This window comes from Petaurus breviceps, unplaced genomic scaffold (genome assembly GCF_028583685.1).
Source record: "Petaurus breviceps papuanus isolate PSGF00001 unplaced genomic scaffold, PetGlider_PUasm1.0 187, whole genome shotgun sequence".
Classification (NCBI taxonomy): Eukaryota; Metazoa; Chordata; class Mammalia; order Diprotodontia; family Petauridae; genus Petaurus; species Petaurus breviceps.
Genome location: NW_027185799.1, coordinates 7,130,047 through 7,142,951, shown reverse-complemented (window position 1 = coordinate 7,142,951; position 12,905 = coordinate 7,130,047). Strand labels below are relative to the sequence as shown.

The 12,905-nt window shown below is 39.2% G+C and overlaps 2 long non-coding RNA genes across 12 annotated transcripts in view; one reads left to right on the top strand and one right to left on the bottom strand.

Moving 5' to 3' along the window:
- Positions 1–12,905, top strand: part of LOC138163169 (uncharacterized) — a 58,801-nt gene that overhangs the window by 41,402 nt on the left and 4,494 nt on the right. For 3 of the 10 annotated variants that reach the window (XR_011168820.1, XR_011168821.1, XR_011168825.1), the window contains one exon: positions 9,070–9,161. This is a non-coding gene — a long non-coding RNA (uncharacterized lncRNA). Of the gene's footprint in view, positions 1–3,394; positions 3,516–3,686; positions 3,724–4,278; positions 4,950–5,788; positions 5,913–5,971; positions 6,368–7,690; positions 7,880–9,069; positions 9,162–12,905 lie in introns of those variants that run through there. The other 7 variants (XR_011168822.1, XR_011168828.1, XR_011168819.1 and 4 more) reach the window with 7 other exon arrangements.
- Positions 2,119–12,905, bottom strand: part of LOC138163171 (uncharacterized) — a 50,169-nt gene continuing 39,382 nt past the window's right edge. For both annotated transcript variants that reach the window (XR_011168829.1, XR_011168830.1), the window contains 2 exons: positions 10,841–10,962; positions 2,119–2,724 (listed from right to left, as the gene is read on the bottom strand). This is a non-coding gene — a long non-coding RNA (uncharacterized lncRNA). The remainder of the gene's footprint in view (positions 2,725–10,840; positions 10,963–12,905) is intronic.

Here is a 12,905-nt window from a genome sequence, read left to right as displayed (position 1 = left end):
ACTCTGAGACATTCAGTTTAACATGTTTGGCTTTTATGTATACAAAGTAAAAATTAGACAAACTAAGAGAATGTGTGAGAGTTTTCGGTTTCCTGGACATTTCTTTAGGACAACCCCAGCAGTATCTCAACATCAACATCATAGAAACTGAAATCATCATTTAGTCACCCCCTCTCCAACCTGTTAGGAGGGGTCCTCCCACCATTTGCATTTTTGTTGATGCTACAATGCTTGATCATGCTAAGAAATATTTCTTGAATTGAACAGGGAGTCAATTAGGATCAGAGGCAGAGAAACAAAAATGTATAAAGTGTGTTTTAAGAAGTATGAGGACAGATGGGGTGCAGAGACTTTTTTTTTTTGTAAGAAAGTAATAGGAGACAAAGGAGGTGAGGCCTTGAATGCCAGATTAAGGTGCTTAAATTCCCTTATAACCAGTGGGGAGATGTTGGTAGTTTGGGGACCTGAAACTAACATGACTGAAAGTTAGAGTTTAGAGAGATAATCTGGGTTTCATTGAGTAGATTGCATTGGTTAGGGAGAGAGAGGGAGTAATCTAGGACACCATTTAGGAAGTTATTATCAAATAAACAGATCTCCAAGGGAGAAGATTCCCAAACCCCCTTCTCTCTCTACCTTTTTTTTTTTTTTTTTTTGTGGTGTAACTGCCCTCTAGCCATGAAGAGCCTGTTTGGGCAGTAGTTTGCCCTTTTACCTCATTTATACATAAGGATACTGAATCATCAAAAGGTGAGGTCATAGAATGATTCATTGCTTTAAAGTGGGATTAACAGGTTTTAAGTGTATATCACGGAGTCTAGTTTAAAAAAGGGGTTCTTATAAGGCCAAGGTCAAAGTCAAAGGTTTGATTTCTGACAAGGATAAGTTAAAATGCTTTTCTATTCAATGGACATGGTTTGAAGACTTATCCCCTGCTAAATATTTTGTAAATGTGTGGTCTTGGTAGAAAAAGATATATGGATAGATTAATATTAAGTTGTCGCCAGGACAAGAAATATTGCCCAGTCCCATTCCCTACTAAAGGTGGGTCAAGAAGTTCTACTATAATTCTCAGTTCAAGATATACTTATTAATTAACCTTTTATGGTCTGTGTACAAAGACCTCATCAATAGGGCAACAAGGGCCACGGCAGTTACTGGGCATCCCTTATCCATGAGTTAAACTTGTCAAGGAAAGTTCATCATTTGTTAAGGAGAGAGCAGAGGTATTCAGAAGGGGTTTACCCACATCCTCCTGGACACAAAATTTAGATAAGATACATTCCCTACCCCCACGGAGCTTAGTAGCTTAGTCTTATGGGGATAAGGAAGTGCATGACATACATGGATAATTACAATAGCAATAGTTAATAGTCAGTCAATAAACATTTATTAAATGCCAACTCTGCCAGACTCTGTGCTAAACACAGGGAATACAAAGAGAAAAAGAAATGATATCTATCCTACAACCTAATGAAGGAAGACAACATACAAAAGGAAGCTGAAAAGGTGGGAGGAGATTCCCTGTGCAGGGCTATGATAGAGAGGTCTGGAGGAGTGCAGCCAGGTAGGAAATGAAGAGATGGCTGGCCTGGGTGGCCTCCTTATATGGAGGGCATGTTGCTGTCGCGCTCAGACTGCACATGACAAGTACATGAAAAAGGTAGAAATAAAGTATTAGGTGATGGATACTAAAGGAATCAGATACAATGAGGTGACTCAGTGGATAGAGGACTGGTCTGGAGTCAGAAAGATCTGAGTTCAAATCCAGCCTCAGACACTTACCAGCTGCGCTTTGTTGGATGTTATTTTGTTCCTCCATCCTTCTCAAAGAGAACCAATGATGTTATGAGGGTAATGTCTTGTCTTGCATGTGAACTGCATTTAAGTGAGGCAGAGCTACAAAAAGTTTTCAGCCTCACTCTCTTTTCCTGAGTAATTCAAGTCCAGGGGTAAGACAAGTCACTGTGTGACTGACTCACTGGAGAAGGAAACAGCAAACCACTCTAGTATCTTTGCCAAGAAAACCCCCTGGACAGTACTGATGTGCTAAAGGCCACAGGATCATGAAGAGTTAGACACAACTAACAACTAAAAAACTGAAGGAATCAGGGATGGTTCATAGAGAAGGTGATTTATTCAATTCAAACATTTCTTAAGGGTCATTATGTACAAGGTACTGTATCAGTTGCTGGAGATACTAAGGAAAAATGGAAACAGTCTCTAACTTCAATGATCTTACTTTCTAATGAGGGGGTACAATGTGTATGCAGATAAGTAAGAGGTAATTTGAAATGATGTATATGGAGTATTCGGAAAGGACCAGCACCTCTGGTGTGAGGGCTTTTCGGGGATGCTTATCCACCTTAGGTGTCCACCTGTCACCCAACTTTCACCTGCAGCTCCGAGAGGCTGTAGTATGCACAGGGGCCCAGTAAAACCTTCTTGGCAGACAGGCTGAACCAGGATGAGGGCACCCAAGAGGCCTCAAACCTGTCAGTGAGTTATAGGGATGTCTACACATCATCACAAGTATGTGAAGACTTCTCATGATGGAATGGATAGAAGAGAAGAATTTGTTCCAATGGCCATGCAGGCAGTTGAAGCAGGCACTATGGAGCACTTAGAGTTTGGTCAGACATCACAGACCCCAAGGTCATCCACTGCATCTGGGACTCTTGCCAGTCATCTTGACTTTTGTCTTGCCAGGGTACTTTGATGATTCTGGAATAGAGATTGAGTTTAAAGACTTTGTGCTACTCTGCCTCACTTAAATGCAATTCAAGTGTGAGTTAAGACATCATCTGATGTCATTGGTCTTATTCAAAAACAAAGAATGAACAACAATTTGAAAGGGAAAGAAGTCTAACAAATGACCAGTTCAGGAAAGGTTTCATGTGGACAGTGAGATCTAAACTGAGCCTTGAAGGAAAGTCTGCATTCTAAGAGGGAAAGTGTCTTCCAGGTATGGGAGGAAATCTACAAATACATGGAAATGGAAGCTGGAATCATAAGTCTGAGGAATAACTACTGCAATTGTCCCTCTCGTTTGGCTATAAATAAGATGTGTGGGACAGGGTATCTTGGAATCATATTATGGAAAATTTCAAATGCTAAGTCAAGATGTTTGTATTTTATCCCAGAACCAAAACAGAGCCACTAAGTTGGGTTTTTGAGCAGGGTAATGACATAATCAGATTTATGCTTTTGGGAGATTATTTTGACAGTTTTGTGGAGACAGATTGAAGATGGAAGAGATTAGAATCAGAAAGATTATCTGGGAAGTTATTGCAATAGTTCAGATAGGGAGTAAAGGGGGTTTGAAAACTAGTTTGGATACAAGGAAATGAATGAGAGGGAAGAGTCAACAATGACTTCCCAGATTTCAAACTTAGGTAATTAGGAGGATGTCCTTAACAGAACAGAAAAATCTGGACGAAGGGCAGGTTTGGGAAGAAATGTTGTCACCTTTTTTTTTTTTTATATTGACTTTAAGATGCTGGTGAGACATCAAGGTAAATAATCATACTATTGGTAATACAAGTTTAGTAGTGAGATTGGTGTTTAAGATAGAGAAAAGAGGTTCAGGACATGCCTAGGGGAATACCCATGCTTAGGGGGTGGAAAATGTATAATGAGCTGTTTGAATTGGGTTACTAGGGATGGATGAAATTCAACAGCAGAGAACCTTTTATGCCTAAGGCATAGCATAGGCTAAAAGAGGTAAGAAAGCATGGAGGACATATAGGAGGGGGTGGCAAATAATATAGCTTCACAACAGTAGAGAAATAAAGGAGATCATGAGATATGACTGCAGATTCTGGGAGGTCTTTAATTTCAGCTGAAAGTTTAACCTTCAGGGGGCCTTAGGGAGCAATTGAATGGAATTTTTCTTTGTGTCCTGAGCACCTAACATATTTTGTACATAGAATAGAAGGTGCTTTTGGGGGGTTTCTTTGTTTTCATCCCTACCTCTGATTTAATTAGTGTGGGGAAAACATGGTGGAGAAATTCCCTTCTCTATTAAAGACTGGTAAAGGCTTGGTGGCACAGTGGATAACTAGTCATGAAAACTTGAGTTCAAATCCAGCCTCAGACACTTATAAACTCTATGACCCTGGAAAAGTTCCTGTCTATAAGATGAGGATAGTTCTAGCTTCTACTTCCCAGGGTCTTTGTGAGGTTAAAATAAATTGTAAAACATTCTGCAAACCTTAGAGCATCATATAAATCCCAGCTATTATATATATTTTTTTCTTTTAATTTTTTTGGTGGTTGTTGTTACTCTTAACAACTACTTTGCAGCTTACAGCAGTTAGGAAGATGCCCAGGGATACTGACCAAGTGTATTTGCCCATTATTTCATAACCAGTATGTGTCAGAGTCCAAATCTTCCTGACTTTGAGGTCACTCTCCAGTGCTATGCCTCTAAATAGGCACTTAATGTTTAATTGAAACTCTAAGACACCAGGGAAATTGGAGAAACCAAGGATGACTCTGACTTTACAGCACAAAGGCTATAGGAGTTTCCCTAATCTTTTTAGTGCAGTAGAAAGACAGGTGATCTATTCTTAGCATTTGAGGAGTGAGGATGCAGCTGAAAGACTGGAGAAAGAGGGAATGTTTAAGGACAGGTGGTATGGGAAACCACAGGGCCATACTGATTTAAATCTGAATATAGGCCACAACCCTAAAATGGAATTTGTTTGAAAGGAAGACCATATATAGGCACACACTAAAAATTAATTGCACATAATTACTACATTAAAAAAAAAAACCATTGACCTATTTAGGAGAAACCAGGCTGTGCTGCATACAAATGTAACCCATTATCAAAGTAAAGAGAACCCACAAAAGCAGGTTTCCCTTTACTTTACTAAATCTGGAATATCAAAGAAACATGGAAATTTGAGTTTTCCTTGGCTGAGAAGGGAGGATCATAGAGAAAGGTAACTCTGACTTGCCCTCTCTTCTTCCATTCCTCATGCTCTGGCTCCTTTCCTAGGGCAGCCCTTAATTCATTTGCTAAGTTTGGAAACTTACTGGATATATCATGTCTGCTTTCCTTCCTCCTTTCTCCTTACTTTTCTCATCCATAGAGCCACCCACAGAGCCATAAGCACAAGCCCCAAGATAACAACAATGATGATAATTATAATAATAGCTATCATTTACACAACATTTTAAATATGCTTTACAAATATTATCTCATTTTATTTTTACAACAACAAATGAGGAAACTGAGGCAGCAGAGTGTAAATGACTTGCCCAAGGCTCCTAGTTGGTAACTAAGGCTGGATTTGAACTCAGGTCTTCCTCACACCATATCCAGAAGTGTATTTACTTTACTACTTACCTTCATGAGTTTCACCTGTATGGAATCCTTCTCTAAGGAAGAGACACAGTCTAAGCAAGGCCGGGGAGTACAAACATTTTGGAGAGGGGTATTCATGGGGATCCCTTCTCTAAACTCATTCTCAGTAGTCCTCTCCATTCTAAAGAATTGGGGCATAGGTAAAGATAGTTAATAAGCTGACCAATGTCAACCTGAAATAAAGAGGGACACCGAAGAAGTAGCAAGAACAAGGGACTTTAATCTAGTCAAGGCAATGGCAATTCAGGACTCTACATAGCACCAAAGTACTGGAGTGCCCAGGAGATACAGAGGGAGTGGGGTTTAAATCCGCTTCAGCAGGGAGGGAATCTCATGAAAGGCACAGCCTCTCAAAGCTGTTACATAAGTTGTTTTGCAAACTAGATGAAAGTTCATAGAGAAGGCTCTGGATGCTGAGGGAGTGGTGACATCTGGTTAGAACAGTGGGCTCCAGGTGCAGGAATGGAGAGTTTCCAGAGAAACCACAAGACCACTCTCAACTGGTTTGAGTCTGCTCTGACTGTTTGGTCTGGGTCAGGTAGCACCTTTTAAGGTTGCATTCAATAGCCGCCTTACTTTAAACAGGCTCAGAACATACTAGGAACAGTATTTGGTATATTGTCTCTGAGAACAATCTGCCTCATTTGCCAACAGTAGAGAATTCTAGAGTATTGTAGATATCTGTCCCAGTGCCATAATCAGCAATGCTGGAACATGGGGCAAGGAGTTGAGTAGAGGTAGGAGTGAGAGAAACCTTGGGGAAATACATAAGACCTTGGGACTCAGAGTCTTGTAGGGAAAAGACAGGACAGTGATTCCAGCATACTGCCCTCATAGGCTAGACACCTACTTCCTGTTGGGAAGGCTGTTATCAGGGGAGGGAAGAAGGTGAAGAGGAGCTAGAGAGGAGCTCATTCCAAGTATCACATGGTACCAAAATTCTTGTTAACTTGGTGCTAAGCTCGGTTGTTTCCATCTGCTGAAGGAATACAGGTGCTATTCTCATCCTCTAAATTGCAATACTCTGGGAGAGTGCTCTGGTTGTCCTGACATAGATTTAGTTCTGGTCTATAGAGGGGATGCTGATCATGCTTCTGCCTCTGCTGGGAGAATATTAAAGACTAACTTATGTTTAGGGTACTACAAGTACTACTGTCATCTAAACTCTGGTTTTTTATAAGCCAAATTTGAAAGAGTAAGGAAAAAACAAAAACATGTAGCTATTGTTAAGACCAATTTTATTAAGTGGTATTATATTAATAATAGATATTATATAATTATAATATATTACATTATCTATTATTATATTTTATTATTATATAATTTATTATATTTTATATTTAATATATTGTAATATAATATAAATTTATTATATAAATTATAATTAATATATAATAATATAATAATCCTTTGAGAACAAGGATTTTTTATTTTCACTTTTCCTATTTTTCTATATTGCTCTTTTTTTGGTCATCTAATTTTATTTATTTAAGATAATTTCCAGCATTATTTTATACATATATGTATATACATATAAATATTTTATTTTGAATCAGAAAAATCAACATTTTAGAAAACGTGAAATGCTAGACCTTACAACTCTTTTTTCCCATATAATACTATAAAGCCTGGCTTACTGGGGTCTTCTTTAATGTTCTCATGTCTCAGAGGAGCTCACCTTGGAAGCGTCAGTAATTGCTATACCTTGCTAAAAGTTCAAGGCAGAATAGGATCCTAGAGTGAAGAGTTTGTTAGCCATGGCATGTGGATATTCAAGGTTTGTGGTACTAAAGGGAGTAGCCATGTTTTCTAGAATTTCTGGACAGACTAAGACAAAATAAACTCCTTGAACTTTCAAAGTAGTCACCACAGAGTGCTAATTAACTTAAGCCATGGTAGTAGAAATGAGGGAAAAAAAGATCTTCTCTTATGTGGGAAAGTGGGTTTATTCTTTGATTGATGATTTAAATGCCATTGTCAGATGAAGTTTGAAAGTCACACAGAGCTTGAAGGAGCCAGTTGTTTTAAGTACCCACTTAGAGAAAATATCTCCCCCTTAAACATTTTAAAATCAACTGAGGATGAAAGAGGGAAATAAACCCAAACTATCCCAATCCTATGAATCATAGACTCATAGAATTCAAGTCTTAATTTTGCCTTTCCCTTTGGTTCCACTGTCTTTGGTTTATTTATTTTTAGCTTTTGCAAATCTCAAAATTTCTGACTTCCTAAGGGAAATCCCCTTCATGACTATTACCTAATTTTGAAATTCCAACTACTACAATAAATTCAGAGAGTGAAGGCCAATAATAATGTGCTCCAATCAAACTGTAGAACAGGGCACAAGGAATAGAGATTTCAGAATTCTATTCCCAAACTCTCAATTGGTAAGTCCAAATGTTCTCCACATCTCTCAAGCTCAGTTTGTCCATTGGAAAGCTTACCATCTCACTTGGAGAAAGTGCTGTGGGGTTTTGATGAGAGCAATTCCATGTACTTCACAAGGTGGGTGAATTCACTACAACAGAAAGCCTGAAGAAAACTGCTTCACTAGACTGGAGATAAGGTCCTTTAGGTCCATGTCAATTCTTTGGACCCCACTTTCCTCTTCTGCAAAATTAGGCAATGGGAATAGATTTCCTCAAGGTATTTTCTGACCCTAAATTGTTTTACTAATGACTCCATACAATGTTCTCTCCTGAAGGAATCTCTGAAATCAGGTCCCAAGGTTATGGATAAAGGAAGATGAGAGAAGAGAGAGGGTGACTCTACTTCTTCAGGCATTTTTTCAGTCACGTGTGATTCTTCCTGACCCCATTTAGAGTTTTCTTAGCAAAGATACTGGAGGGGTTTGCCATTTCCATCTTTAGCTCATTTACAAATGAGGAAATTGAAGCAAACAGGGTGACATTACCTGCTCAGGTTCACACAGCTAATAAGTGTCTGAAGCCAAATTTGAATTCAGGAAGATGACTCTTGATGAGTCCATGCCCAGTGCTTCCCTGGGCTATGCTTAAGCTCATTTAAATATAAACTCAAAGAAAGGCCTTTTAAAGTATAAAAAGTTCTTCCCAAAGGCAGAAAAATAGAAAATGTGGTTTAGGCATAAGTAGAATCATCTGCAGAGTCAGTGTCAGTTCATTCATTAATTCTGGGATCATTTATTGAGGAACTGGAGCAGAGTGCTCTTCTGAACTCTCATGGAGATACAACATTTAGATAAGACCTGGTCCCTTGCCTCAGAGAATTTATGTTCTAGTTGAAGTTTGACACATATAGTGCTAACTTCAAGGTACAGTATCATAGAATAAAGTACAGTAGAGCTACAAAATTATGTTATGTTAATTTGGAGAGGGAAGGTTTCTCCAGGCTAGAGCAGAGAAAGGAATCAAGGAAGAGTTAATGGATAGATGGATGGATGAATGATGAAGCATTTATTAAGTTTGGATTATTGTATCTTCCAGGCTTGGGGCTAGGCGCTAAAGATCCAAATATAGGCACAGTGATCAAGCTTCCACTCCAATGGAGGAAAACAAGACAGTTGGGGATTTGTTAGTCTGGATAGGGAGGAATCACAACAGTGGTAGGGTAGGAGGGGTGTAGGGTAGTTCATCACTAAGTCTTTTTATGGCTGGGATGATACTAACCCCAACCCCTGACTGCTCTCACCATTGGCCTCTTCCTCTTTTATTCAGTGCTGCTGAATGGACCTGGAAAAAGTCATACATTCAAGCTGAATGAATTCACTACTAATTTGTTAGCTGACCTCAATCTGGTTCTCAGTATGGTAAGGCAACCTTTTTGCTTCTTTTACTTAATCTCTATCTCACTGCCCAAATAGGCTGTTCAAAACCTGTTCTCTATTCAAACTTCTCACAACGTGTATGGAATCCTCAGCAGAGTGTGGGAGAAGATATCTGATACACACTGGCTTCAAATGCAAGTTCAGGATCAGATGAGATTCAGTTAGGTAGATTAAAAAAAAAAAACACAAACAACACAAAATAAACCAGCCCATAGTTTGTCACATCCAAAGAGCTACTGACTTGAAACTGGTTTATAAAAGATTCCACAAAAAGGACTTTAGCTTAGCCCTATTCAATGTCTCCATGACTGAATGCTATGCTTAGAATCACCGTTAAGATGTCAGGAAAACTAAAATGAACTTTTCCCAAAGCCTGGGAAAGACAGAAGTTTTACGGCCATTTTCAGGGAGCTCCCCCTCCTCTCCTTTTCATACAAAAATATCATTGAAATATCCCATTTCCCACTCTATTCTACTTTGTTCCAGACTCTGATGCTGAGGTGGCTCTTCTTGTCAAGGTCAACATATGTCCTCGATGCCATCTTTTCCAGGAGCTTGACCTCTCAAATTTTCCCCACTCTAGCCTAGATGTCTCCCAATCCACTTTTTCTTTACTTATAAATAAGCCCAGATTGGTCACATCCATAAAAACAAAACAGCTACTGAACCTTACCAACTTCTTAAGCTAGCATCCTATTATCTTGCCTCCTTTGTTTAGCTGAGATCCTGAGTGGGGGCCAGGGGAACCACCTCTCTATAGTCTTTGCATCCATTTCTTCACATATCATTCACTTTGCAATCTAGTTTCAGACCTCATCACTTAATTAAAACTGATCTCTCCAAAGTTTTGCCAGTGATCTTTTAATTTACAAGTCTAATGATCCTTTCTCTAACTTCATCCTCACTGATCTCTCAGCAACATTTGACCTGACTGGTCACTTTCTTCTCCTGGATACTCTCTACACTGGTTTTTTATGGTATTCCTTTCTGGGTCCTTTTATCTTCCCTTGCTATACTTTCTCACTTGATGACTTCACCTCCTCCCATGGGTTCAATTGGCCTGTCTAAGCAGATGACTCCTGGAACTATATAGCTTGCCTCTTGTTCTCTTCGAGAGTTTCAGTCCCATATCACTGAGGGCCTAGTGGCCATTTCCAACTGGGTGTTCCATAGATACCTAAAAATCAACAAGTCCAAAACAGAGCTTGTTCTTTCCCCACAAAGCCTCAGCCCTCTTTCAAGCTTCTATATTGCTGCTGAGGGTACACCACTATTCTGCCAATCTCCCAGGTTCTCAACCTCGACATTATCCTTAGATGCCTCACTTTTACTTCCATCACAAATCCAAATAGTTCCCTTCACAACATTTCCTATATGGGTCTCTTTTTCACCACTCTGCCCCTACTTAGTTAACCTAGGGAGAATCTTAAAAGGTTCTGGTGGCAGTGGGTGTGTGTGGAGTGCAAGAAGCATGGTTTAGAAATGGCTGGGAAGTAATTGTCCTTATATTGTGTTCATATTGATTTCTCTGTAACTTCTACCCATTTCTTCTAGTTCTGACCCCTGGAATGAAGCAAAAGTTTTTTACATGGTAGCTCTTCAAATGATTGACAATGGGTATTGAGTCCCATCTCACATCTCCCCTTCGCCCTTGTTCTTACCTTCTCCAGGAAGAACAACATTCCCCAACAAATCCTCATTTGGTTTCTTTCCTTTGGACACTCTCCAGATCATCAATGTCCTTCCTAAATTGTGGTCTCCAAGACTTCCTACAATACTCAAGCTGTAGTCAGAATGAGAGCATAAAACAATAGGACTATCATTTCTTAGTTCTAGATTGTGTGTCTGGATGCAGCCTAACATTGGATACTTTTAAAAATTGCTAGATAACATTGTTGATCTGTATTGAGCTTGTAGTACCATAAAACCCTTGGATTTTTTTCCATCTACTCATTCTTCCTCCATCTTCTATTTATGAAGATGATTTAAAGCCAATTGTAAGATATTAAGACAGTTTTTATCTCAAATAAACTTTATTTTATCAGATTCAATCCAAAGCTTTAGCCTACACTATGAATTCTTACTGTCATCCAATATGTTAGTTAACTCTCCCAACTTTGTCATCTGCACATTTGACAAGCCAACTATGTCTTCATCCAAATTATTAATAATAATTCTTAACAACAAAAGGTCAAGCAAGCATGGATATCTGATCACTCAACTAGAGACCTCCTTTCAAGCTGATATCCACCAATTAATGACTGCTTTTTGGATCCCACCATTTAATCACTTCTAAATCCTCCTATTTCTACTGTGCTCGTCCACATCTCTACAATTTTTTCATTTAAATAACAATAGCTAGCACTTATAAAGCACTTTTAGTTTTGCCCAGTTCTAATTTGCAAGGTATCATTTTCTTCCTTATTAAGATCTCCTTTTCTAATTTGTTGACTTTCCTTTCATACCCTTTTTGTTTTTCTTGGATTATTCTTATTTATTTTAGTTTTTCCTCCATCTGTCATTTGATTTTTAAAGATTTTTTAAAGATCTTCTAAGAATTCTTTTTGGGTAGGTAACCATTTGACGTTACTCTTTGGGGTTTTCTTTACTTCAATGTTGCCCTCTGAACATGAACCCTGGTTATTTCTATTCCCATAATATATTGCTGTGGTTGTATTCTTTCTCTTTTGCCTGTGCATTTTTTGTGGTAATAGCTTAATTTTTGTAATCGCCTCTAGCCCTGGGGTGTGGGAAGTAGTGCCTCTTGCTTCAGATCTTCAGTTCTCCTCTCTACCCTGGAATCAAAGCCAAACCTCCAGCCTCCTGTAAGTGCCCACAGCCAGGGGCTTTCTGCCCCACTGCTTCTGCACTCACCCGCAGTGCGTTGGTTCCTTGTTGCCCTCAACATTCTTTATAGAACAATTGGGTCTGGATGGAGATCCTTGTCGCAGAGGTTCCCTCAGTCTTCCCTGGCTCAAACACCCAACTCCCCTCCCAATGGGGGCAGCCTCTCAAACCAACTAACCCCAGGGCTTACAGCTTGTTGGTAAAACAGAACCTAGCCTGGAGGTGTTTACTCTTCACAGGAACCAAACCTGGTCCTGGGATTTTTCTTCTGGTCTTCTCAAATTGTGCCAGGAGGACCCCTGTTATTCCCCTATTCTTATTTATCTCCACCCACATTTTGTTCGCCCAAAGGTGCTATTTTAACTCTTTTGTGTAGGAAATCTTGAGAGCTTGGAATTTTCTGATCTATCCCACCATCTTCCCAGAATCCTTTGCTGCACTTTGTTTTGAAAAGTTTTTTTTAACATATATGATTTTATTTGATCATTGCCTTAAGCCTGTGTGCTAAGTGCCATTATTTATTCACATTTTACAGATGAGGAAACTGCTACTCTGAGGAAGGTTAAGCAAATTTCCAAGTTTATACAGCCAATGAGTCTGAGGCCAGATTTAATTCAGATCTTTGAAATTCCAAGTGCAGCATTCTATCCACTGTACCCTCTAGCTGCTTAGCTGAATAACACGAGAAACTTTGTCAGATGCTTTAATGACATCTAGGTAAATGATCTACACAGTAGTGTATGATGATCCACATGTAGTAGTCCTGTCATTGTAAGACACGCACACACAGACACAGACACAGACACAGACACACACAGACACAGACACACACACACACACACACACACACACACACACACACACACACACACACACACA